Raw genomic sequence first — 26,550 nt, forward strand, 5'->3', positions numbered from 1 at the left:
ACGAAAGCACGTTTTGGAAGGTCACAATCAAAGGCGGCGGCGGCGGCGGCGGCGAGGCTCGAGTCAGTTTGAATAATGAACGGAGCAGCAGGTTCGGAGTTTTGATATCTGCAGCCAACCACTCCGGGGCTGGCATTCAATCTCTGCCAGATAAACGCAAAACGCCCCCGGAGACGGCATCTCGTGTGTGGTTGTGCCCATGCTCTTCTTTTTTCTGTACTGGTGAATCCTTTTTTTTTCGTCTCCCTCTCTCCTCCTGGCGTTCTGATGCTGTAAAGGTGGAAGAGGAAAAACATACCTACCGTGCTCGACCCCTTTTTATTCTGTGGGGAGGGAGGTGCAACGGTGGAAAGAGATTGGCAAGGAAAAACAGCTCCTTGGGGCATTCGGAGGGGAAAATAACGACGAGCGAACACGGCAGCGTGGAGGAATAACACACACACAAAAAAGCATCCAACGATCCGTTGCGGTCTCACAACGGTGTACGTTTGTATTTATGAATATTCAACAACAGTTACGGTGAAGCAAGAAGCACAGCAGCGTATGTATGTGGAAGCGAAAATCACAGCGAAAATCTCGAACGAGTTCGGCCGAAAGGATGACGCTAAAGAAGAACAGTCACCGACGATGTGTCGCAGGGGAGCTTGAAGAATGAACACAGCTTGAACCGAAACTAGGACTTGTTCTTACACTGCTTACAGATGTACTACACCTTCTCACTCAATAATCTATATCCCTTCTTCTTCCTTCCTTCTCTTCGCAGGATTCACATTGTGAGCATGATTACAAACGTTCGATGCATCTACCATGTGAAAGTGTAGCAAATTGGTAGCCCCGCTCGCATCGGTCGTGTCTGTTTTCGCCCGTGAGTGAAAATTAAACCCACCAACACACATGTGGTGTCTCCTCTCGTACTACCTCGGCTTGCGGCAGCAAATGTGAAATCCCATGCCAAAAAGAAAATTAAACGCGCTGAAAGTTCCGAGAAAACGAAAGGAAAGCAAAAAGGCGTCGAGCGAGTTAAATTATCCAGCGCCGGTGTAATGATAAGTGATTATTAAGTGAAAGATCTCAGATACGAGGAGAGGCAATCGCACCCAAGATTTTGGGGTTGAACGCGCCCCCAAGTGTAGCGGGGCCTGTGCGCATTTCTATACCACGGCTACCAGGAAGGCCATCATCTTTCCGAGCCGGTTGCTTTTTAAGTTGCCTTCTTATCCCTCACCCCTAAAGCTCGGGCGCTCCCAGCTTGGGTCCGATTTGGCTGGAAAAGGTTGCTGGATAAAGAGGAAGCAAATTTCCCCCTCTCATCTTTTTTTTACTCGAGCAGAAGGCTGTGCTTTTGCTACGTTGCTTGCTACAAAAGCGAAAAGAAAAGAAGGCGTTGCAGTGATGGTGGTGTCTGTGTAGCCTGTGCTTGTGCCCGGGCAGGAAACCTTTAATGGAGGCGTCTAATCTTATCGGTGCGGTTTAAAGACGCAAAACGGTGCGCTCGGAGCATGCGACAGATGGTCGTGGAGTGAAAGAGTGAAATTAAAAATTGTATTCCTCAATTAGTTACATGTGCGGCGTGCGGTTAAGTTTGGCCTGGCCCGCACGATAAGAAAAGCGGTGTGAATGGTAAATGGTGGTGACAGCTGGATTAAAACGAAGCAGTGGAAGCGAGTCGTTGGAAGGCGAACAGTAAACTTTCTTTTTTGCAAAAGGTAAGAGTCATGACATGTTTTAATATTTTTCGTTGCATTTTCTTGTAGTCACATACAAAAATTATCTATATTTTCAAATCTTACGGTAAACCCTTTAAAACATATATCTTTCACATTACATTATTCATTATTTTTTTAGATTTTTTTCCCTTATTTTCAATGATTTAAATATTTAAAGCTTTTCTTATAAACAGGCAGCTATTTTTATCTCCTCACGAGTTTTTCGTTTCAATTAACCTACAAGAAAAGTACAATTTTCCTCCACAATTGTTGCATCAAATTGATTCTCATCTGATAATCAAACAGCCGGTTGTTCTTTCTCACCAACACGGGAGAGAGAGAGAAGAAAAAAACAACAGTTTACATCACTCGATGGAAATTATTTACGGCTGTCAAAATGTCACAGCAGCTGTCAGAGCCGGCTTGTCATGTTTGCTGTTCGAAAGGCCACCAGCCGAAAGCCCTTGAAAGAGCGAAAACGAGGCATGGTTTATCCTGCGGCATGAATTTTCATTCCAGTGAATCGATAATTTGCGTTCAATGCGCATCATTTCTTCGCTTTCTTCGCGCTTTTTTTTTCGGTTCGGTTGAAGGTTTTTCTTTTCACAATCGATCGGCCGAAGCAAATGAATATCTCGGTGCGCTCAAGGTGTCGCTGAAGAGAGCGTGGGACCGTACGAGAAAGAGAAGCGAGCAAGACAAGTCAAAGTTGAGAAGAGTTGCTGCTTGCTTCAAATAAAAGAATGAAAAAATAAACAGCTAGCATCCACAGCATCCGACTTGATGGTGGACTTTTTTGTGTATCTCATCCGAGGATATGAATTCAAGATAGAGAGGGCAAAAAAGCTCCCACCACGGACTTACATTACCGTGAGGCTGTGCACGGTGAAGCGTTAAATAGGAAACTTTTTTATACTCTCCGGTCTCCGGACGAGGCTACGAGTTTTTTCTATTGATCCCTCTTTCCAGCACAAGCATTACACCCAGCAGAAAGCCTCATTGGGGGAGCCTCAAAGTTCCGCCTAAGCCGAGTCGCGGTTTAAAGCTATAATTTTTCAATGAAAATCCCCAAACCAAAGGCAAAAGCAAACGCAAAACCGCATCATAACTCTCCGGGTAAATCGGTATATAATCACCCTTCTGCACGGTGCGGGCCGGTGCGGGTGCTAATCTCATTACAATAAATATCAATACAGTTCGAAGCGATCGGCGAGCGGGAAAACCCCGATTTGGGCACATAATCGTATTATTAAGTTTCGTAGGAAAAATTCCCCTCCCCCCCTTGCCTTCCTTTTCATGCGCCATTTAAAGGGATACTTTCCGAAAGTAAGTGGTAAGCCTTCGCGAGCACGCCCGGGCCCGCATTAAAAGCGGATCCGGCGGCGGCGGACAGGATTCTTGCTACGCCTGTTTCCCGTGCCCAGCGTTTCTTGAAGCAACGTTTAGCCAACATCCTACCCCGGATCCTGGACTTCAAAGCGTTCATGCGCTCGACCACCAAAGAAGAAGATAAGAGAACAAAAATAACAAAAAAGTAAAGAAAAACCTCCTCCTCCTCAGAACCGATCCTATACTCGCGCTGGTTAACTTAATCCTCTGGTGATGGTGGTGGTGGTGATGCTGGTGCGGAAAATTTCGCCAACGAGTAAAAAGTATTTCGACGATGTAAATGAAGTGCAAGGGCTCGGGGTTTTCGATCGGTATTGAACCATGTTTCGAAGCATTCTTTGGGTGGAAAATGAGCAGCGCCCCTACAAGCGCAAGTGGTTGCGCGGCGGACGCGGGGATACGATAGGATGAGCCGATCAGTGGTCGCCCACTCGCCTACTGCCGGCGTCAGGCTCACCCCGAGCAGCTGTAAGCAAAGCGGCAAGCTTTTCTGCGAATTTCCAAACAAGCACAGCAAAGCCGATCGAACTTCGGCAGAATATTGAAATACTTGATAACTTTACACCGTGGCATTTGAGCGCGTGGCAGTAGCAACAACGGTCGCCATTTTCTCTCAACTCTTTGTTGCAGCAAATTGTTTCGGCTTCGGAGCGCTACGAACGCAAGCAACTATTTGCTCCACGCCAGGCGTTGCGAGGGAGGAGGGAAGGGGCGTTGTTGGGTCAGTTATCAAGGAGCTTACCAGAATTTAAACTTGCTCGTGTAGGCGGCAGCTGGAGAAGATGCTCGGCTCGTTGCTGTCAAATGAAATGTAAGCGTTTGCTGGCGTTTTGCGGAGTCAAGTTGCTTCGTTTGACAACACTTAATGCTGCCTGTTGGCAAATTGTTTCTTTCGTTGAGCTGAATGTTAAGTCGTGTCAAGTGAAGAATAACAAGCGATTCAGCTACTTTTAGCTTGCTTTTTTTGTCCTATTGAACGAAAATATTTCAAATATTAATCCTTATCAAAGTGCAAATTCCAACTGTAGCAAGAATGTTACGGCTACGTCATGTTGAAAATGGTCCTTCGAACCGGATTTATTTTCAGTTTCTACAAGAAAAGGTTTATTGTTCAGGCTATATTTACGAACACATCTAACTCCATCTCAATTGAAATCACTCTCGCTTCAAAAGTTGTAAAAAGAACGGAGTTTCTTCAGAACTTTCCACCATCCTTTCCTCTGCCCTTCTTCCAATGATTACAGAAAAACTTCACCCTACTGAAAAACCCTCCCCCATAGAGCAGACAAATTGAAACGCATTCACAACTGTCACCGAAAACACTCTTTGCATGTCCCGAGTTGTTCGCACACCAACCCAATTTTATAGCACAGAGGAAGAAGAAAAAAACGCTCTCCCGAGAGCAACGTTACCCCTTCCTGACCTGACACACACACACACACACACACCCGACTGGGAGTCAATCACGGTCCAGGAAAGTCATCATTTCCTTTTCCATCAACTTGCCGCAAACTAGATTGCAGTCGAAATTTAATGAAAGATATATTAAATTTGTCTTCCTTCCGGTGTCCCGTGCTGTCCTGTGTGGTGGCTGCCCCAAGCTCCAAGGACCGGTTTTTGGCCCGGATATACTTTCGTTCCCTTCTTTTTTTTTCGCCACGATCATCGCCTCGATGGTCGACACATGGCCAGCTGGCCAGCACACTGGCGCGAACGATGCTTGGGCGTGTTCGGTACAGACATGAGCACGGGATGTATCGCACCCTGCGACACGAAAACAGCTACACCCTCCCCCATCTGGGCTGTGACTTCTCGGTTAATGTTTTATGTCGTTATATTGTTGCCGAACATAAATTTACGCTCCCTCGATGCTAAGGATGCGTCTTCCGGGGCCGTATCCATACACGGAGCCCATCAACGTACATTCCCCGGGCCGGGCCGATACAAGCCCGGGGAGCAGGAGTGATGGCTTCCGGACACCAAACGGCGAAAGCCGTTCTTCAATCTGACATTGTTTGAGTAGCGCCGAGGCTAGTGTACATCGCCTGTATGTTGTGTGGGACGGAGAGTGTGTGTTCCCCATTGTGCAAGTGACGGCCATACCTCCAACCCAGCACACACACACACACACACACACACACACACACATATGGATGATGCGCCAAGCACTGTACTTTCTTTTGGCTAACAACCGTTCCCAGCTGGGACGAGCTGACTCCAAAACGAGGGCCTGACTACCGGACTACGCGGCACACTCTGTGTGTACTCACTGCGCTGGGAACGAGCTTGGTTTTGGGGGTTTGGGGAAGGACATTGTAGAACGGGAAGAAATAAATCCTGAGTGAACAAACACAATATTCCTTTCGCTCGGTACATATTACTTGCAGCAGCTCCCGGGCAGAATACTACTTCTGGCAAGACGTTTGCAATCCCTACCAAGCACGGGAGAGAAAAACAGGGAAGCGAAAGACTTCCAACAAGATCTTGCCCTTTGTCTTGGGGGAAAAGACTAAACATGAAAACTGCAAGAATCGCTACCACGCGTTACGCTATTTCGCTAAACACAATATCTCCTGTGTGCCTAGATGTCTATTGATAAAAGTGTATTATCGGTTTCCTTTCCCGGCGCACGTTCCTCCTATCACCGTCCGTTTTAAGCGCAATGCACAGCGCGATTGTGCAATCGCTCCGGCCACCGAGGCCAACCCCCTCGTCTCCCGAGAGGTAAGCGGATATATTGGATTTCCTGTCTTCTTATTTATTGTATTTATTGCTGTAAATAAAGTTGATGTACTTGGGCCTGTGGCCGGGAACGACTTCCGTCTGATCGTCATCGGCACTAAGAAGACAGTTTGTTGGTGCGATTCAAATAAATTTTTATTAAGCCGTAAGTAAACCATCAAACTGATGGTGGTGGTGGTGCTAGTTAGCACCGGCATTATCACGTCCATTTTTATTTAGGTAAATGGAAAAGAATTGTAAGAGCCTTATGGCCATCATTAACGGTCAATAATCCAGTACGATAAAATTATTTCACTTGGCAAACGCTCAGAACAAAGAAGTTCGGAGTAAAAGATAGTAAATTTTGAGATTCAATAAACCTTACAGGGAATTCTACAAAGACATAAAGATACACTAAACGAATAAATCAATATCAATCCAAAACTGGCGTGAAACCTGTTCATTTTCCCCTTCAGAAACTCGAGACAACATTGCAGAGAACGATCCACCAACAAAACTCCTCGTAGAATACAATATCCTACCAACTTCTCTTGCACAACACCAACAAAACGCTCGCAAACTAAAATGTTGCTATTTATAATGAAACATTGCACCAACGTCTCTAAGCCAAATCCGCAACACGATACATGGAAGAAGCATGTGAGCCGCAGGAAATGAAGAGCCCACATAAGTTGGTGCGGGCTTAGGCGCTTTGTTTGCAGTCTGGGCCCATCTCTCCTCCTACGACCCAAACGTGCGTTTTTCCAATGCGTTCTCCCACACAAACACACACACATACAAACACACACGCTCATATGCAGTAGAAGCGTAAAGACAAAGAGCTGGAGACTGGTTCCTGCGATGAAAGTTTGAGCGGAAACAACTACAAGATTCGTTTCGATTTCGAATGCTCGTCTCCGCTTCGGTACGCTTGATGTGCATTTAATAGCCCCCGGGGACAAACGCCGTACGGGGACGATCGGATCTCACCGACGGCCAGCGCTCGGAAGGCTAAGGCTCCCGGCCTTCAGCGTCTACTTACACCGCCACTACTAGTCGATTTTCGAACGGATATCCGGCGACTCTCTTTTGCCGGGCTGGTTTTGTGGAGCGTCTTGTACAAGAATACAGCTATTGTTTACCAAAACTCAAACCCCAACTCAAACTTCTTCCCTCGTTGATAACAGTGGAAGTAAAAGTGTGGGGGAGGGGGGGAAACCTCACTAGAGGTTGCCGGTATGGGAAATGGCATTCAGCACGTCGGTGGAAAATAGCGACGGTAATCCTTGCTAATAGATTGCACCAGACAACCGAAAACCGTTCGCCAGACAAATCAACCTGCGTGTGCTGTTGGAAGCAATGGAGGCACGAAAAACGATACTATTTCGTTATCAGTTTCCCCCCCAGGCTCCTTCATTTCCCACTACCACGAATTGGTGAAACTTCTCCCGGCTCTGATTTATTGAACTTCGGATTATTGACTGAATTAAGGATGAGCTTATCGAGATACTGCTGCAAGTTGCTGGCTGAACAGTTTCCGAAACAAAGATGAAGTGGTCGTTAGCCGGACGTCTTTACCAAACCTTTCGGATCGATAGCTTTCCTGTCACTCTGGCTTTGCTAGGAAACTTTTCCCCAAACGAAACACCCCTCCCTTTAGGTAGGTGTAGCCGAGCGCCTTGGCTGCGTACTCGTTTGTTTCTTGCGGAACATTAAAGTTCACTTAGCAGAGCAGCGTTGCAAACTATTCATCGAACTCGTCGAAATTCTTGGCTCTATCACTCAGCACCAACACCAACCCACGTGCATAACATTCCAACGAAACCGTTTGATGTTGTGCTGCCAGCGTGAAGACTGAGCTTTCATTCGCATGCACTTTGACGGAAGCTGGTGTTTCCTTAACACCTTGCCATTTATAGCATCGCATACGGGGAAAGGCACGCTTCGGGCACAATTGCAACACTTCCTGCCGGTTCAACTGCTTTTCCCCCGAAAATCATGAAGTGGACGGGTTGGGACAATTTGACGTACGATAGACAGCAGGACGACACAGTATGAAGTCAAACCGGGTGCTTCCGTACCCGGTGTTCCGGGAACGAACTGCGAGCAAACGAACAATTGAATTGCTGTCTTCCTGCTGTCCAACCCGTTGTCGCTTTTGAAGGGGTTTTTGAGTGAAGGAAAAAGAGTGTATCTACTGTCATCTGTTAAAGGCAGGACTTCCTTCACTTTGAACACTGACACAGAGAATGTCAAGTTTGACCGTTTGAACGACATAATTGATCCTCAAAAAAAGGCTTTTTAATATCGTGATGCAATAGCTTTCAAGGATGTTGGGATCATTGCTTAATCCCATCAATTGAACGGGCTATGTAGCCCCAAGGAGTCAATCTTCCGGTAGTGAAAATTATGTTCCAATTCAACCAATAACCTACCTACTCAGAGCCGTCTGTCGACCTGCACTATTGACTGACATCAGCCGCATGGTGATGGTGACAGGAAAGCATTTCTACGTCCGTTTAGCATTCCGACCGTGTAGGTAACGCTCCGACATCTCCCAGTATCTGTGGCATTTCCCCACGTGTCACGCACATCACCCACTTGAGCAGGATGGCGCAAAATACCAACAACACCCCCCTGAATTAGTCACTCAAGCGCGGGGAGCAGATGAAACCGGAGACTTTTACTGCGTCACGTACAGGACCACGTGGCATTCGGTGGTTCGGATGGTGAATGGCAGGTTCTACGGCACCGTGGAAGCATTCCTTCAAGGTGTTTTTGATGTGTTGATGTGTTCGGGCTGGCGTTGGATAGCGCAATCCATATTTTATTTCTTCGCACGTCGTGCACCGGTGTGAAGAAGACACGCGAGACCACGCGAGACGTCAATCAACCAGACGGACCCCGGAAATGACACGCACCGCGAACCGAATCCCGTAATGGCGCGCGGTGAACAGGCTCCGAGAAAACTCTGCGACTCGGAGCCGACACAATTGGACGCGTGAAACGCGTGTGCTCTACAAAGGTGACCTGCTTTTTTTGTTTTATTTCGGCAGGGGTTGCCCTTTCCTTGCTGTCATTTCTGCAACATATTGCAGTTCGGGAAAGGTGTTCCGCAAGACAAATGCGTGATGCTGCGTAAGACTTCATGAAATATCGCGTGAACGCTGTTGTTAGTGACGTTTATTTTTCAGGGAAGTCACTCACCGCCGCCGTCAGGATAGCTCGAAAGTGGAATGACCTCACAATAGTCCTGGTGGCATTTGCCAACTGTAAAACAATAACGTGCGTTCGCTTCTTGGCACACAGCAGACGCTTCTTTCTTCATCCTTCACGCGTGCTCACGGCCCAAAAGACGGAACACCCAATACTGGGGCGTCAGGTGCGATCTGATGACTGGCTGAGTGACAGGCTAGTGTTTTTTCGGTACCAACCGTGAAGGAAAAACGGTACCACTGCCACAGTAACAACACTGGCCCGGGCATGCCAACCAGCAATGGAAAGATATTAAATTTACCTTCACGTCATCGACGGCGGACTCCTTCCTTCCGCGGTGTAAGATGCAGTAAGACGTATCGTCGTAAATTCAACCTCTTTCACCATGTTTCTCACCTCCCCAGCATGTACGTGTATGACACCTTCTCACGTGCGCATGGTGTGGGGGGGTGGCGGGTACGGTACAAAAGGGCAAAAAAGAAATAATCAATTTAAACGCCACCCAAGTACGCACACCCGAAAACGTTGCGGCGAAAACCTGAGGACGTCATGCTGGTGACAGAGTGACGCGCAATATGAAAATTTCTTAGCGCAAAACAGGCAGCAGCACGTTTCGGTACCCAGGGTAGCTGCGGTAGATACTAACCATCTAGTACACGCTGCCAAGTGTCGTGACGTCGTTATGGTGATTGGGCCGGTTAGGGACCGGACGGTGCTAACGGTGCGTGGAACGATTTAATTACACGTCGCTTTGGCAAGCGACCGGCATTAGCCTACTTGACGTAATAGAACGAACGAGATCGCAGGATGGCGATCATGAGTGATTTTTGTAGAATGTTTGCGGTTTCATTCACAGTTTTAATCGACGTTGGGAGCTCATCGCAATGAATAGACGCACTATGGGGTGCATTTGTTTGAATGACCCAAATCGTTCGGACGAGCTACATTGTTTCTTACCGTGAAATGAAGAAACATTTGTGCAATTCAATTCTTAAAGTCTGTTTCTTTCTTCCAATGAATGAATTCCGTCCAAAGTACATTTGATTGGGCAAGCTTTTAGGCCTTCTTTAATTCATTCGGATTTAAATTTATAGCACACAGCTTCGTCTCAATCTCAATCAACCTTAAATAAATTGAATGCAAAATCCTCACAAACTTCAAGCTCATACATTCATCTCGTTCGCTTCTTCAACACCGAGCAAATTACACTTCAACGTGATTCACACGCACACAGACAGTCAGTACCTTCAGCCCACATTGACATATCGATTTTTGCGGCTCCTTCTGCACCGCGAACTGCGGTGTGTGGATCTCCCCCAAACAAACCACCAAAAAAACGCGTCCTTGCTTAAGAAAACCATCCAGTGGCGGTAAACAATCGTGGGCACTCTCACCCTTGCCAGGAACACGCGGATTGATTTCCTCGTTGTGATAGAGCAAAACGGGGAGAGAGGGAATTTTCACGAACGCCCTTTCAAACCACGTCGCACTGGCGTGCAAACAAAAGCCATTCATAGCTCTCGGTCTCTGTAAGGGTTCAGCGCGATTCCTGATTGTGCCGCTCGGCCCGGCGCGTTTTGCTGGCAATTTCAATTACGCCCGTGATTATTTCACTCCATAAAGTTGAACCCTGGCCGGCCATGATGGCACGAGCGCACCCAGAACAAGCCCGTCAAGAGCCCGCGGGATTCATATTTTCTTTCGCTTACTCATCCGTATTTAATCATCTCTCGTCTTGCCAGCATCTTGGCTGCGACCTCTTAAGCCCGGAGGCAAGAGAGTGAGGGGGTTTGGCGGGTTATGGGGGGATACGGTTTACTTCCCGTTCGCACCGCAGAACGATTTCGATTCCCTTTCGCGTGGATCGATGCGCGTGACATAAGGAATATTGTAGAGTATGGCACCCGGAAGGCTCACAGTTGGAAGCAGCAGCAGCAGCAGCAGCAGTAAATTCCGATGCTGGTTGAAAAGTTAACACAGCAAAGCGAAAAGACATAAACTTCAATTCCGGCGCTTTAAATAGATCCACCAGAGACATTCCACAATGCCATTTTGATGCTTATTTTACGCATGACGTAATTACTGTTGTCTTTGTTAGACCGGATAGTCTCGAAGTTCTAGGAATAGGAATCTAGTCTCTTCTGGAATAAAAGTTTGATGATGATGCTCGATTGAATGCCATAAACATCTATGAATAGAACGTGACAATACTCCCGCAGAGTGGGTCCATTTTCCAAGAAAATTAATACTTCAAAATAGGTCAGATGGTTCGAAATAGTAGTCCTTGTTTTTTGCACCGTCTCCCACAGCAACTGAAAAGCTCTCCACCGGAAAAAAGGGCAAACCATTCCTCTATTTAATTGCTAGTTGAAGCGTCCAGCAAAAGTGCACGATATTCGATCAAAACCTCATGTGCTATCGATCTGTTGCTTGTTTCCTTCCTTTTTGCCATCTACATACCCACTCGAACGAATGTTTTTTAGGGGCACACTCACACAAAAACACAGCCTCCGATCGAGTTGCTGCCCCTCTTGAACCCACGTAACGGAAACCTCACCCGAAAGGGCTTTCCCCAAACCCCCCCCCCCCCCCCCCCCCCCGGACCGGAAAAGCTGCGGTGCGGAGGAAAGCGCAAGCGAAACCAACCGTCAATCAGAATCATTTTTCATCCTTGATTGCATCCCGGCCGTCCTCCATCGGGTGAGTTTTGTTTGGGCACAAAAGTTGAAGTTGACCCCTCTAGGCGTGGTGGGCGTTGGTGGGACGGATGAACTTGCTCTTACATCACTACGGTTGGTGTGGTCGAAGGTCGAACAAGCCATGCGGGAGAAGCCATAAATGTAGGTTACGAAACCATCACGAGCAGAAGTGATCGGTAAAGGAAGAAAAGAAAAACGACCGTAGAAGGTAGAAAAAAAACTAACTACTCAGGAAAGCCTTCTCAAATGACGAAGGAGTTACACATCGATTCACTTCGCTTTTTCGCTCTGTTTTTTTTTTTTTTTTGTTCCTCCATTTGTGTGGGCGGCACTCAATCGAAATCGTTCCTGTCAAATCTTGTCCCGTCGTTAAAACTTATCTTTGGCGTTTCCTGCTACGACTACAATCGATGTATGTGAGTGTGTGTGTTTCCTTTCATTTTCACCATTGAAATTCCTTGTGTTTGGTGAACGTAGTGGTGAATATGGTGCTAAGGATCCTGCAACAAAAAACTCTCTCATAAGAGGATATATTGGGAGTCGATTGGAACTTTCGCAGCAACGTCTTACTTTTTCCGGGATATTATATCAAGCTACCCACACACACACACGCACACACCGGCTGCCACATCCCTTCCTCCTCTCTCTCTGCCATTCCTGGCTATTTCTGGCCACCCGGCTCGACCTTGTACCTCGATGGTCTCGGCCAAAAATCGTCATCATCCTTCAGCTGTCGAAGAAGCAGCAAAGAAAGGCAAAAATCTCATATTCTCATCCACCTTCGGACTTTCCAAACGGATTTTATTTTGCTCTCTCTCGCTCAAGAACACAATTTTCCACTGACTTGGCACCACTCCGGTGCCGCACAGACACGGGTGGCAGAAATCCGATTACCACCACCCGAAAACCTGATTTGTCCTCGACCTCCGCAGAACTTGCCGGACCGTTCCGTCGTTCCGTTTTTGTTCCCCGCCAGGAACCAGGATACGTTCTGCAGCCGTGCACGACGCCGAGAATGGAACGGAGTTCCGTTTCCCGGATTTACCATTCCCCCATTCCCCTCGTCGTCTTTGACGCTTCGTCGGCTCATTTTGCTTGGATGACGACTCCCGCTCGGCTTGAACAAGGACATACCACTATCTTCCCCGCGGGCCGTTCCGTAATCGATTCGCTCGCCAAACGGGGAACGGGTACGCCTCCAACTTTCGCTTGTAACGACTTCAGGCTTCAGTTGATTCCAGTTTTACCGTCCTCGCGTGCCTGACCGTCCGGCTACGATCAGGGGGCTCATCGGTCGTTATCTAGCGGCGTCCCGCAACGATCTAACCATGCCCGAAAATTGACAGTAATACCTTAGCGCTGGGACGCTAACGATGCTGGGAGCTTTTTGGTTGCTTTATTGCAGGCGGATAGAAATCGTTAGCTCTCAGGCTGAGATGAAAGCATCACCCTCTGCTTTCAACCGCTTCATGCAAGTCCCTGTGTGTGTCTTCTTCGACCGCAACCAAAAGGGATGATATAATCCAATTTCAAAATAAAGAATTATGGTCGCATTTATAATCCATTCGCTGTGCGGGGAGAATCAGCGCGGATTCTCTGGCGCAGATTTGTTCGCTGGTCAGTTATAAAAGGATTTTCCAGCCCGGAAATGGAAGGCAAACTTTCAATAACGATCATCTCGATTGCAATCTATGCGAACACTTTGCTTCAATTTAAGCGTAATTCTAAAAGCAATGTACCAGGAATTACATTACGTTAAACGATGACTTTATCTCCTTCTTGGAATGTGCTTGGGACCTTGCTGCAGACAGAGAAGCTGTAATTATTGATGAGAGAAGCGATACATTTCTCTAAATTCTTAGAAATAGAAGGCTTGATCAGGCTCTACTTGAGCACTTCAATCTGACATAATAAACCCGTAAAGGGAAAGGGGTTTTCGGAACATATTTTCGTTAAACAAAGGGCTTCAACGTGTGCAAATATCGCCCTTTCAACGCTTCTTTGAACTTTGAATAAATGCTTAACAAGCTAAAATCCTAAAATCCCCCCAAGGAAGCAAACTTTCTTCACGCTTGCAACTTGCTTCACATGCCAGCACGTGAACAACTTTCCACGCTACGACTTCGGCGCCACCACCAAATCACTGCTCAACAAGCGTTAAGCTTTCCAGCAAGCAATTGAATATGCATTACCAAGGCTCCAAACCGCTCACTCGCCATCCTCTATAAGGGAAAAGCAAGCTGTACCAAACAAACCTCAGAGATGGCTAGAAACTGCAACGCCACACAGTAACTGTAACTGCTTGGCAGAGAACCCTTTTGCAACACGGAAAAGGAGCAAATCAAAGTTTTAACCAAATCAAACAGTGCAACTATTTCCCCGTACACACACAAACACACAGAAAGAGCCGAAAACCGCTCCGGTGGCGCATTCAAGGCGAAAGGATTTTGCAGATATATATCGGTACTAGAGAGCAGCATTTGCTGAATGATGATGATTTGAATGTGAAGTTCAGCTCCACGTCGCACCGAGTAAGTCGAACTTCGGCGAAAAGCGAAACTTACCGTTGGGCCAGAGGAACTTGCTGCTTCCAAGTTCCATACCTTTTCTGGGATGCAGATATTTCTGGAAGGGCAAAGGGGAATGACGGTATAACTGCTCCAGGAATCTTTCTTTGCTATTTCTGCACCGTAGAGCACCGTAAGGCATGATCTACCAGTCCCCGGTTACGGTTGCTTCCCCCGAACGGCTGCAAAACAACGAGCCAGACGAACAAGGAGCAAACTCAGGGAAAAAGGGTTTTTTGGCTGCGACTGCTGAATTTCAGTTTTGCACACAGTCACACAATCACACAGCGCCACAAAGAGACCAACCTGAAGCTGAAGGCGCTGAAGAATTGAGGACTTAAATACATACTTACAATGTTACGCCCGAATGACTTCCCTGAATTCGGTAAATTAAATTTCAAACCAACCAACTTCGGAGCACCGCACGACAGCACTGTCACACCTTTCCGCCCGGTTTTCGGGGCCGCAACCTTTGCAAGCGTGGCCGTGGCTCAAAGGTTCCCCGGGGGTGGTTGCGGGTGTGTGCGTTCAAAACCGATGCGAACACTAACAAACTCCGGAAGCTCCGATTCCAAAGCGAAAACGATTTGACAGGAACCTTCAGCTACTCAGGAACCCTTTCGTTTTACACCAGTACACCAGAAAGGGGAGGTTGATAATTTAAATGTCCCTCCCACCTTGCTCCAAGGAAGACCGTCGCTTCCGAAGATTTCAGCAAGGACAGTTTCCTGGAATAACGCCAACACGAAACGCAACATCCTGGAATGTTTTTCTTTCCGGCCCACTTTAAACACCCTCCCCGTGCGGACAGGCCGGCAAAACGGGAAATTCTAGCTTACACATTTTTTCCTGAACTTTTCCTCCCAATTCTCACTCCCTCTCCTTCTTCAACCCTGCTGACAAGATGCCGATGGGTTCTGGAGAAAGATTCTTTAACCGTCTTTCCGAAGTCGTTTTTCGGGAAGCAATTGATCCCCTTTACGGTATTTCCACCGTCCCGACATTGGATCCGTGTCCTTTTATCGCAACCGTGGGGGGGGGGGGTGTCGTATCACCGGGAAAACCGTCAGGTAAATCGTCTCGCTCCCCCGCACACTTTCCGCGCGCTCCTTTTCCAATGGCAACAATGTGTCCAAATGTTGGACGGGCCAAAATTCGTTGTGAGTCGCGGTGGAATTTTTGGACACCGGTTTCACCTCGGCATGGATGAAAGAACCCAACATGCCGGGACACACTGTGTCGGTGCGGGCGGTGGGGCAAGTAATTCAATCGAAAACATGCCACAGTGAAGGGGCTGTAATTAAAAGCCGGCGTTTCATGTCCGCGCGGCTCAGTTCGGGGCTCGGCAACTCGGCACGGGCACGGACTTACACTACGTACTTACCTTCCCGATCGATACATTTGCTCCAAAACGAAGCAGTGAGGGCTTTAATGTTCTCGGGTCAGCGTCCGTCAGCTCGCTGAAGTTAATGATGCTTTGTCTCCCGCTCCGCCGGGAATTGCTTGAGTAAAGTCTTTAAACCATCGCACGGGGAGCTCAGCCGCAGTTTCATCGGGGAATAATTTAAGCATCAATTTCCCCGCCCTTCAACGTGGTGGAAATTTTTGGGAAAACTTTTTCTTTTCGCCTTTTACTACCCCTCGCACAAGCCTAATGACGGTCTGACGCAAACGACTGCGCAATCAAGGGACTGTCGCTTCAGTTTCACTCGAAACGGATAATTGATAATTAACAACGTCGTCCATTTGAGTTTGAACGGGACACGACCCTCCTCGGCGAACATCTTTACCCCCATTCGACCCCATTCCCCGGCGACTCCGGTAGGCCCCCGATACGAGTCGAGCAAGGTACTCAATACTATATCAAACGAACATCCATTTATCTTGTCTAGCACGTCAACTTAACACCATCCGCACCTTGCCGCAATACTCTCCCCGCGTTTGGAATCGTTTCGCTTTCGAATCGTAACCGATCGACAGACTGCTAAACCCCTCAGCTACCTCCCAAACAGAGATAAACGTTCTGGGTCATTATGAAAAATACATTTCACTCAGCGCTCCCGGTCGGTCGGTTGATCATCGATTTTCATTCATCATTTCGCCACCCGACTTACATGCCGGGCTTTCGGGTTGGTTCTTTTTTCTCCATTTGCCCATTTTTCCCTGTGCAATGTCCTGTCGAAAGTGGGAAGTTCATGAGCGAACGAACACTGTGCAATTGTGAGTGAAAAACAGGGACATTGTGGACAAAGAACAGAATGACTCAAGTTTCCATGAAGTAATTTGTTTTTATTTTAAGCAATTTTAAGCCATTTTGTATGATTAAAAAAAGTTATAAAAGTGATTTAAGAGAAATACCATAGGTTTATAAAGTAATTAAAACAATAAACGTAATAAATCAGGTTCATTTTAACATTCACAATCGACAACAATGCCGTCTAGGGTCGTTCTGCAAGATAAATTCAAAATAATTGACAATTATTGAATATCAGTATTTAATGGATAAATAAATGAACTAAGCTTAAAACAATATGCTTAAATCAGCAACTATTGTAAGAAAAGTTTAGAATAAATTACTGCTACAAAAGTAAACATTTAAATAACACATTATAAACATTCTAGATCGTACGTTTGATCATTCTGAAAATGCCTATTTATTATTCAATAATTATAACAAAAATATATTTATTTTGAGGCCGAATTTGGAGCTATAAATTGCCAAAAATGTACCTTTCCTGAAAATAAAAATACCAAAATTAAGAAAATCTTTAAAAATAGGAACGTAAACTTTAAATTAGGCATTTTATTAATTGCAAAAAAAATCCACAAATTTGCTCTTCTACTATTTTAATAAAAACTCAATAATTAGTTATGTATGTAAAGTATGTAATGTTGGTATGCTCATTAAGGCAACAACATAACATTTACTCTACCAATTCACTATTTTGACCACCCTTCAACCATAGTCCCCCGGCCACGAAGAGGGCACAGATGGTGTCGCATCAACGACTTTGTGTTAGATTGACAGTTGAAATAACACATACTTATTCAAAACCGATCCTTTAGACAGGGGCCAGGCATTCCACCCGGGGGGAAGGCTGCGGAAGAGAAGGAAGCAGAATGAATTGCAGAAGGGACTGAGGGTGTTTTTCCAATTTTCCACATTGCTCTGCAGCATTGTAAGAAGAACCACCATTTTTCACCCCTCAAATACACAAACCTAGTTATGTGTGTGTGGCGCTCGGGTAACCCGAAACCCACCCCTGCCCAGTCAGTTTTGTTGTGTCCCGAACAGTTTAACACTACACTGCGGACCGGTTTGGGGGAGGTGATTTTCCCTTTTTCGAAGCCAGGCAGCGTACTTGTAAATGCGTCTCTCTATGAGTCCCCCAGCCCCACACACAGGGCAGAAGAAGCCTTGTTACGGTACGGTTTTTAGTTTAAAATAGATGCACCATCCTGTCCTGTGGCTTTCCCTCTGTTTCGGTTGCGTGGGCTCACTATCTACAACTCGGGGGCCGATATTTTATTTAGCCTAGTTTACGCAGATTCCATGTCGTTTTGCCGACAACTGACAACCGTCGCTCCCCATCCCAGCAGCGGGTTTTTCCCAACCAACCGCACACAAACTGCGTCACGCACAGCGCACGAGGAGGGAAATACACACGGACAATTGACAGCTCTCCGCTTTCGGTAATGAATTGAGATCGATCCGTTAGTTGGAATGTTTTTTTCTTCCCTTCTGTGCGTGTTATGTGGTGCTGCTCTCCGGCCGTGAGTTATGCTGCTGAATGGGCACGAACCATGTTTATGATGTAACCGTACTTGCTTGCTCGGTCGCTCTCTGCACGTTGAATGGAAAATCAATAAATCAATTCGACGCAAATTGCGAAACCAGCCGCGCGCGCTAAGGATATTCCCGTACCGGGGCCAGCACCAGTAGCAGCGAAAAACAAAAAGAAGGAAAGCACACAGTGTAAATGAGACAAAACCCGGAAGTCCCATCCATGCCTTTGCACCGTGCCCGTGAACGTTTTCATCAGAATTCAATCAATGTTGAGCCGGCATTCCAATTCATCGCGTTCCATCGCGACGGTTTCGACCTACCGGGCGCAGAAAGTTCTTTCCCGCCTGCGTTCGCAATGGTTGCCAAACATGGCGTGCGAAACTCTCTGCGATATTGACTTTCTGTCGAACCTTTCGCAATTTCGCAGTCAGAACCTTACAAGAGCTCCGGACTTTTTGGTGCCCAGCGAAGAGCTTCCGGGCTGATGGGGAACGCTGCCGCGTACGGTTGACAAAAATGCTCCGGACCAATTACACGTTTAATTAATTAATTTTCTCTTTTCACCGACCGAATCGCGACCGGCGCGACCACGCGCGCTCGCGCCAAAGCCAGAATGGCTGCGCGCGGTTGTCGCGTGCGATTGTTCTGCGTGTTCACAGGAAGCGTCAAGTCACGCGGGACTGGTTCTGATTTGATGGGGCATGGGGCTTCTGGTAAAAATATTCTAATTAAATGGGAATCGTTGGGTGGAGCGGAAGAAAGTAAGAGACAGTGAGAAAGAAAAAAACGGCAAGTAATGTTGGACATTTTTACACTCCATCAATTATCGGACGATTGCAAATAAATTTATTTATTATTTGCTGTTCAAAGGAACAAATAGCTCAAATCCTGTGAAGCGTTTATCAATTTTCAACTTGTCGATGATGCCTTTTTCTTTCCCCCAATCTATTTGAAGTACAGCCAGTGAACCGAGCATTTAATTAATGATCAAAACATTCCTACGCTTAAGTTCATTCCAGCAGAGTGACCTTTAACATTGCTTCGACTAAATTTACACACAAAAACTCTAAAATGACACTAATTAAATCGAATGCTCTTCTGTATCATTCCAGGTAGGCGACGCCCATGTGCCCAAACTTACACCCTCCCCCCACTGACGCTCATGTAAGTCACATAGCAAAGTGTCAAAATTGAGTCATCCGTACGTGTCATGCCGTACGGCAAAATGGAAGCCACAACAACCCCACGTGTAACCATTTAGCCTAAATCTAGTCATCACTGGAGGGCGCACGGAGACAACCCCGGAAGGAATAAGCTATACTTCGGCCGAAACGTTCGCGTTGTTTCGTCTCCTATTTCCCCTGGACAAAAGAAAAACACACCAACACTCACACACCCCGACCACCGTTCAATCCATTAGCCCGGTCCGATCCGATCGGAACCGACCCACTGCAGAGGCTAATTATTCAGTGTCTCGTGTTACAATAAATCATAACACAGTTTTTCCCCCTTTTTCCTCGTGTTTTCTAAGGTGCAGGGGGTTGTGTGTGTGCTTGTATGTAGCGACCGACGGAATGTGCCGTACGCCGTGCGCCATCCCAAACACGGTCTGGTAACATGAGCGCCCTGCGGGTGCGATATAGACGACCGTTTTTCCCTTTCGACCGACACTTTGCTCGCTTGCTTCCGACGACGCACTTTAGCACTTCATTGGTATCGGCATGTTGACACATACGGTCGAGAGGCAACGCGACAAGAACGAGGGGCTGCCGTCGGTAATCCCGGCGAGGAGTGTAACCGCTCGTAAACCCGGTCTTGATGAGCCTTTCAACTTGAGAACATTCATTATCCCATTAGCCCTCCGCCGTGCGCTACGGGGCGGACCCCGGGGTTCGCAACACCGTAAGATGGTTTTATTACTTCCCATTCGAACTCCCGCACGACGTGGGCACTCCTTTACCCCGGCGATAGTTTGGGTTGGAGGGAGTAATAAACCAAAGCATTGAACGTTTTTTGGGGAAACCCCCTTTTTGCCGCGCGATGATCCTCTCAGCAGCTTTACTGCAGCGGATCCTTTCCTGTGAAAAGCTGTTAAATCCTCCACCTTCGCTGGGTCTGGGGTGTCCCTTTCTGGTGAGGTTTAACCAGGAAGTCAAATAAGAAGCATCCCGTGTGTCCGGGATGAAAATTAAGTAAAATATTTTGACAAAACCAACACAACCTTCCGCTCCTGCAGCTATTTGTCGAACACTGGGTTTGTTTGTACTTCCCCTTGTAGCACTTCTCGATGGGCCGCCCGGTCGAAACTGCTCCAAAAGCCCGATCGATGAAGCAAACCGGTACACTAAATAAACCTTTCGGAAAGCTTCCCTCCGGGTAATCCCCATCCCCAGCAACTATTTCCCCCCTTGGGGGAAAACTAACAAGCCGATAACGAACGTACCGGGCAAAAAAAAAAACAACAAACGATTTGTAAACTACCGTGTACTTCCTCTCGTGAAGGTTTCATCTGCAGTCAGTTTGGCCGCACTCACATACACACACCGTCCCACTGCACAGTGGGCAACCGCCATACAAACGCCGGGATGAAAATCAATTCCTCGTGCTATTGCAATTTATCTTCATTCAATACAATTGCTCTTACTATACAGGGCAGTCCTAAACTAAAATCGTCAAGACAGCGAATAAAACTTAATAATTATCGCTCACAACATTGCATTATTACGTATCAGTTAACAGCATCAATAATAATTGTTAGGAATTAAAACGAAGGCGGAATAAGTTTCTGACTGAAAACGAATTTTTAAAGTATTACGCACTAAAAAAGTTGTGTTTTTCATGGTTTGTTTGGAAAAGAACCGATTCCTATCTTACGACCTTTTTAAACTGTTTTTCCTCTCTTCAGCTTTGTTTTGTGCCTGTTTGTTTCAAATGCCCGTTTATGACAGGTAGTTGGATACTGGTGGTGTATGGCTCATACAACAACACGTCAAAATCGTTCGCGCTATTTTCAAGAAAAAGTTTAATAATTTTCGGGGTCGCAGATGGTCGCAGCTAATTTTAACGACAATGCGTAGGAAAATTGTTGATCTTTCCAATGATATACGACTCACGAGTGAAATCGAGTCGAATCATAAAAAAAATCACTCTCCAAAATAAAAATATCCAAAAATTCAGCAGTGATGTTTGGTTTTCAATCATTTATGAACTTTAAAAACAAGTTTTTGCAAAATATTAAGACATAACATCAAAGTATGACAAAAAACCTTTCCAACGACACATTGATTATCAAAATCTAACCATCATATACTAAAATATGATGGTTTATGTTCGGTCGAAAAATAGCTCAAAGTTGGGACAAAAAACCCAAAGTTTACACTTTGATGGCCTATATCTCAGTAAGTTTAAGATAAAAACGTGAAATATTTTGGTTTCAACTAAGTTTAAGTATCTATTTTAAGAAAATGATTATGGTGTAAACCTGCGATGAAGTTGGTTTTTCGATTTTTATACAGGCGTTTGCCCAATGTGCACTGGTGGTGCATGAGGGGCTCCGTCGGAAGCAAAGTAAACCTTGTCGTGCGGTTTTGGGCAAAAAGTTAGGAACGGACGTCCGATCCGATAGTTTGGATAGTTACCGCAAATATTTAACCAGTCGTATTTTATTACCGACAAAATCTAGGGTACCGACCAGGGGCATTTTCCCAGCATTTTGAGCGGTCCTGTCGACGTTGGACGTTGCGGGAAATTGAAGACTGCGCAAGGTTGCACGGATGAGTGGAATGTGTTAAATGTAGAAAAATTGGAGCATTTTACTAAAAGTTTTAATTATCGGCGTTAGAATTAATTGCTACATTTTCGAACACGACCCCAAGACTTGTTTTTTACGATTGTGGTCCCTTACAAATAAGAAAGTGTTGAAATGTAGCCAAAGAAAAATGAGCCTTACCGTCGTATTTGTTAACTGGGTTAATTCGTTAACATGAGGTCATTCATAAAAAAAACAACACCAGCAGCATGGGCAGCAGAAACAACAGTGACACAAAACCAGAGCAAGCAAGGACCAACTTGACACAATTTGTCTTCCACGGATTACACTACATCTTTGCCGGCACTGTCAGGGGCCTAACCTAACTGCATTTTTTATCACGCAGTACAGGCAAGCCCCTCGGTGTTTCTCTCGGTTTCCATGTTTTTTCCCTTTTTGCGCCCGCGAACATAAATCTTAACCATGCCGTCTGTCAGCTCTAGCTGAACATGCCGAAACCCGGCACATCCTCCACAAAATCCCACCATCCCAACACTCGAACCGCGTCCGATATTTGACACCTCGACCCTCACTCACACACACTCACACATACTGTTTGACGTACAACGCATCAACGCCTACTGGGAGATGATTCGTTTCCATGGGAAAAACCGGAGCATCAACACACACACACGGTTAAGTTCAAACGGAAGCTTCGAGTTGTGCGAAAACAAACCCGAAAAACTACACCCGACTCCGCCGGTTTTGGGCACGTACGAATGCCCGAGACGAGTCGCGATCATGTAAAAACAAAATCCCTCATAAATAGGGGCCCCTGTGTTTCCAGTGAGTTGCTGATAGTCTGGACTGGAAAAGTGATGCTGTGATGCGGTAATAAAACTAGCGTAATGGACACGTTTTGGGCTTGCGGGACCGGAATTACGATGCGTCCGTTGTGCGACGACGTGTCGCAGCGGGCACCGTGAGCGAATGATGGAATCAAGACGGTTCGGTGCAGGATAAGCTGAAAGGATGAACATATTTTCACACGTCGTCTATGGTTGGGTATGTGGAAGGTGAGGATGAGCCGTTGTAATTGGCAACACGGAAATGTGTGGGATACTTCACGAAAATTGGAAGAATATTGTGGGTTTCTTCAATTTATTGGGGAAAAGTAAAACAAGAGTACATACAATCAAACCATCCAATATTTGGTGGGAACATAACTGAATTCTTCTGAGAAAACAAAGGATTTGTGATACACAGACGATTGAACATATCAAGAAGAACCAACAGAACTGAAATAAACCTTGCTGAAATAATAAAAAAAATGAAAAAATCCTGAAGGTTCTTGGAATTAGCCAGTTAAGTCTAAAAACTTATTAGGTACTGATATTAAAAAGCTCTTCTAAAGCAATAACTCAAGATTTCTAAGTTCCTGAGGTACCTAGACAAGCTACAAAACAGTCAAATGTTGGTCTTTTGAGATGTTTGGAAGATCTTCTCCAAATGCTTGTGTTCTCAATAAAAATCATAGTTCCTAGAGTTTAAAAACCCACATTTTCGCCTGTCAGGTCAAGAAGACTTCCTCAAATTACCAACTCGCGTTATCTGAGACAGCAGACGCTTTGACTATCTATATAAATAAACAAATGATTGTTCAAGGGACCCTATTCTCCTAAAACCTACTACTAATACCATTATACCAATCAAACAATTTCCCTTTTTTACGAATTTGTCACTTTCTCCCCCCTTTGCCTTATCAATCCATCACAATTCGCCGCCACTTGTACAAAAGTTCAACGTACCCATCATCCTCCTCTCGGCTATTGCCTACCGTGACCGTAAGACGGCGGCTTTTATTTTAAAGTTATTTTATTACTCCAACTTCGTCCCGACGCGCCCGTCAAAAGCGCATAAATCAAATTTAATATCTTAATACGTTTTGGTGGAAAACCACCAACCCCTCTCCCACTCGGCCTCTTGACATGACTGCTCCATTCATGTGGATGCTATTTTTCACACCGTGTTACCAGTCTAGCGTAACGCCGTAAGTCAAGTGGCGGAGTGGAAAAAAGAGAGAGAACATTGCCTCGCGTTGACTTCATTTTCCTGGAACCCGCGAAACAAAACGCCCCTCTGCGCGAACGGTTCCGCATGCATAGCAATTGTGCGCGTCTGTGACTGTGAACAGTATGGAGACACTCTTGCAAAACGGCCTCCCCCTTTCCTGTTAGATTTTGAGTCGGTCGGAACAAATGAGCACGACTCCCGCCCGCGGAAAACCCCGGCGAAACCCCTCAAGAACACTCATCTGGTTTTGATAATCCGTCGTTTTTCCTGTGTACTCTTTTTGTCCTTCCCGCTAAGAGCGGAATGTGGCATCGAAAAACGGGGGTTTTCTTTAATGAAGAGCAGCACAGTGAAGGCAAACGGCCTCCAGAAAGCCATGGGCGATGTCCCACAGCATCCCAAGGGGATGAGAGTGCGGGCCCTGAGCCCGGGTTGTGCCCGGAGTGAAAGTGGAAGCCAACGCTTTCCCATTAAACTCGATTAGAGAGTTTTCGGGGTGACTTTCGTCCGCCCCCCCGGACCCAACCGCACCGCATACGCAGACTTTTCGTACGCAAGTCCCAGCCGGCAAACGCAGGCAAACGCACCAGCTACACAACACAACGAGGACGATAAATTGCTTATTTATGCCACACACACCACAAATTTCCCCGCTCCAGGAAAAGTTTGGGATGGGGGTTCGGTTTTGTTTTCGGGCGAACATGTCAACCCAAATGCCACAGAAAAACGGGAAGACCCAGTCTCAAAGTGCGGGAAGCAGCAGCACCGCCAAACACCACAGAAACGACGAACGGGGATGGAAGCTGCCGGGAGGAAAAACACAAAAGCCCACCACATTAGCCCTTGCTCCTCGAGCAGGCGTACCAAAAAACAAGCCACCAGTTTCCCTGTCCCCAAAACGGAGAACTGACACATATGATAAAGATGAAAAATTATTGTTTTTAATCGTCGTTTTGCCGTTGTTAGAGCCGCAAGAGGACTTCAGTGACGAGAGGACAACGTGGGACTTTTTTACGGAGTCGCCTATCACAAGCACGTGCGTTTTGGGGATCTGATATAATTAAAATGATAACAATGTGCCTAGCTTTTTTCCCCTCTTCACTGAACGTCTAGAAAGTGATACACACTAGACACTAGCGGGGATGAGCACAGGAGGTTTATTTTTGAGGGAAAATTTTACCCAATTTTCATCGTTGCAGTAGCAAAAACTTTCCCTTGCCGAGGACGCAGCCACGTCCGAGCAGGCTGCGGAAAGAGAAACGGATGTGTACCATGAGATGGTGAAGTCTATTGCACAGCACCGGCTCCTTCGAACCCGGGGAATCAGGAAGGATGTGTGTGAGTGTTTGTATGGTTAGTTATGCTGTCAGCTCGCTCTTCCGTGGGTTGTTTGAAGAGAATTTTGAGAATTTCATTAAAAACACCAAGCATGATGGGACGCTCGGGATGTGAAAACTATAACAACAGTGCGGCATAGCGCACAAATTGAAAGGTAATTTTTGCTTCTCAACGGACCCCAAACGCCCAACGGGCACGTTGAATGGGTTGATATTAAAGAATCAATTATTTCCCCGCAAAAAGACTCTTTCTGCTTTACCAAGAACGCATCATTTGTCACACACTGTACAGCCACAAAAGCTAGTGAAGCGCATTAATTCAAACGATAAACCGATCTAATGAAGGTTTACGGACATGCTGGAACAGAAAAGCACTCTCCGACCTTTGCAACGGATGAAGGAAACAACTCAATAGCTACGCACGTAACGGCGCAGGGCCCGCATCGTGCTGTGGTGGTGGTGGTTTTTTCCCAAGCAAAAGTTGCCAAAAGTTGGCCCAGCCCGGGCTGTGGTAAGTGAGGCGGGAAAAATTGACTCAATCTTCTGTCAGCTGCAGACGTTCGACATCATTGCCGCTACTGCTTGTGCTGCCCCAAATTATGTTCCCTTCCAAGTTGACTGGTGGGATATTCGAACTACCTCCGGAACGTGTGAGTGTGTGTGTACCTTTTTCCTCCGTGTGACAAAGATTTCCATGGGTCCGGGGGATGTGTGTGTGTGGTGCGTTGAGAGTGACAAGTTAATTAGTGGTCCCGGGTCCCGGCTGGCTGCGCGAACGCGCTGGAACATATCAATTCATTAACGAATTTTCTTGCAACATCTCCCTATCCTCCCAAGACGCCCAAACTAATTGGTATCGATCTTCGGACCCAGCTTGAATGCTTTTGATGACGGCTGCGTGACGCCGCAGTGAAGGTTCTTGCGTCAGGGTTCGACCGTTGCTAAGGTTACTCCAAGCCCAGCCGACCGACAGACAGAGGAAATCTAATATGAAACCAAAACTTCAACGACGCGAAACTAACAGGCGAATGACGCTATTTTAGGTCAACTGTCCCACAGATGTCTCAGATTTTTTTGTTTGTTTTTATTATTATTTTTGAGTATTTTTATTAACACATTCTAGCACAACTAAAGCATCGAATTTGTAACATCAAACAGCTTCGTTTAACATCTGTGTAGAAAATTAAGAGCGACAACGACAAACGCCTTCGCCACGGCGGAAATCATTCATCATAATACTGATTAGCTTTGCTACACACTGCTTTCTGTCTCTCTCTCTCACTCTACCACCCTTCCGAGAGTGTTAA

The 26,550-nt window shown here is 46.3% G+C and overlaps 1 pseudogene; it reads left to right on the forward strand.

The window, feature by feature from the left end:
• Positions 1 to 1,318: 1,318 nt before the first annotated feature.
• Positions 1,319 to 26,550, forward strand: part of LOC120957538 (vasorin-like) — a 73,689-nt pseudogene continuing 48,457 nt past the window's right edge.

Source organism: Anopheles coluzzii, chromosome 3 (genome assembly GCF_943734685.1).
Source record: "Anopheles coluzzii chromosome 3, AcolN3, whole genome shotgun sequence".
Lineage (NCBI taxonomy): Eukaryota > Metazoa > Arthropoda > Insecta > Diptera > Culicidae > Anopheles > Anopheles coluzzii.